A 2,515-nucleotide genomic window follows, 5' to 3' on the forward strand; every position below is an offset into this window, starting at 1 on the left:
GCGCGTCTCCAAATCTGTTGCCAATTCCGCCGCCTGCCCTTATTGCGATCGGAAAGTGTTACAGATCGCCTCACAAACGTTGTCCTCGCCTTCGCTCTCTTCACCTCTGCGCCCCCTGTGCCCGGTAAGACACACGAACTAGATCTGAAACACGCTGATCCCTAGAGCCAGGACGCAGCTCCCCTCAAAGCTCACAGCCATGGACTAATTGGAGGTCGAGGTACCCGACCCGACACCCGAATTCAATTCCAAACCACCCTGACAATCTTCCCTTATGCCAATGCGCTAGGATAGAGTCAGTATCACGTTACGTCTGAATCACTCTTACTTGAGCTTCTTGTTATTCTGCATGTCCATATGATCAGTCTTTCACTTCTTCTGTTTCTTTACTTCACTGGCTCCGTTAAAATTACTTTAACTTCTTTTTTCGTCGACAGCAATGAATTCACACCAGGGAGACGACATCCACTGTCCCTGGCACAGTTTTCCTTCTCCTCGTTGCCAAGAATTGTAGTAAATAAGGAACGCCGTGGTTTGTAGGTAGGTTCTTTATTTGATAAGTTAACACACAGAATGCCGTCAGCTGTCAACACAGGAGCCGCGCTGCTATGTCAACATTCCATAGCGAGCGCCGGCTGTCACTTGGGCTGTACCAAGTACTGCTGTATGAGAGGGGGGAAACATGAAGCAAGGGAAATGCAAACGATGTAAGATACAACACACAGGCTCATCACTGTTAGGGTTTAGCGTAATGCCTAATCTTCCTCAGTCCTTCCAACCTAATACCGAAGGTCCTTTTGCAGCCCCATATAGTTTGCTGGTAGTTTTTCTGTCTTTGAACTCAAATTTTAGTTCTCTGTACCCCACTAGGTCGATAGGTTCTCCTGTGAATGTTTTCAACATTATGTCTGGAGATTCCATCCTGTACCCAAGTGCATTTTGAAACTTCTCTTTCCAAACTTTTCTATTTACAATGGTACATGGAGATCCTGAATCTGCAACAATTTCTATTTTTACCCCTCCTATAGCCACTTTGCATATGGGCTTCTTTTTCTTTTCCTTCTCCATACCTTGCTCCTCACTGTCATAATTAATATTGAGTACGCATAGATTATATTCAGATTCATCAGAGGAATCATCTTCATATTCTGTGTTCCTTTCAACTACGTTGACCCTTCCGCTCACTTTTCTGTAACTCACTTTTTGGAAAGGTCCTATTAAGCCACAATTACCGCACTTTACATTCTTTGCCGGACACTTCCAATCATTAGCCAAATGTCTAATGCTTCCACATCTGTAACACTTGCGCTGTTCCCCTTCTCTGTCACTTTTTTTGACTTCATATCTATCCCTTTCTTGACTTTTTCTTCTATATTTTCCTCCCAATTTATTTTTACTGCTACTTATTTTCGCCACCACACTCGTTTCTTCCTCCTTGGTTTTACTTTAATTTATTACTGCTTTTGCACATCTTCCTGTTAATTCTGCACGTTTTACAATCTCGATAACGTTGTTTAGAGGTTTTTCTCCCTAAGCCCATAGAGCATCCTGAATATTGGGGTTGGCCGCACACATTACAATTTGGTCTCTGATTAAATCATCATGCAGCTCCCACATTTACATGTTAACGCCAATTTTTTTTTGAATAGCCACATAATCCCCTACACTTTCGTCTTTCCCTTGTTTCCGGTGATAAAATTTATAACTGTTCACTGCTACACGTACCATGGGTTTATAGTAATTGTCTAGGTCTTCCAGTGCATGTGTGTATACTTCACCATCTTCTCCAACCCAAACCTTTTTGTTAATCTTATTGTATACTTTTAGACCTCCTGCCCATAAACAATGCAATAATATTTTTTTCTTTTCCTCTGGTTTCAGTGGCTCCTCCTCATCTTCACAGGTGGATGTGTAATTAATGAAAAATTCCTTCCATTGTTCCTATTTCAATGGTGGTTCGCCTTTTGCTGCCAGAAATGCTTGTGGTGGTGATAGGTTGTATTTATTTACGCTAGCCATACTGTGTTATTTTCCTCTAGGGCAACTTTATTATTCCAAATTGCTTAATATTTTACAACCAAAATCTCCAATGTTCTAATATGCTGAGCCCTCTGTCTTTTACACTTCAAAGTATTCTTTTATTAATATGTTCATATTTTTAAGTCTTTTCATACTTTGTTAAGCTTTGTATAATACATATTCAGTTATCCCCAAAGTCTTACTTGTTTAGCCTGGTATGGCTCGTTATACCTCTTCGTTTTTATTTGCTTCCGTGTACTTTATCTCTGTTCTCCTTACAACACATTTTTTTTTAGTCATGTGATAGTTCTTCGTAAGATATAAACTGTCCGAAAACTGTACCTCACCCAAGATGTCTCCCACGCAACGTGCTTACGTCAACACATCGCGCTGTCCATCTTTCCTCACTAAACATCTACGTTCTCTTCAGCTTTTACTTCTCCATTGTTCTGTTTTTATAAGCAGATATCCCTTCACGATGCCTTTTTGCTCTCAC

Source organism: Lissotriton helveticus, unplaced genomic scaffold, assembly GCF_964261635.1.
Source record: "Lissotriton helveticus unplaced genomic scaffold, aLisHel1.1 SCAFFOLD_656, whole genome shotgun sequence".
NCBI lineage: Eukaryota > Metazoa > Chordata > Amphibia > Caudata > Salamandridae > Lissotriton > Lissotriton helveticus.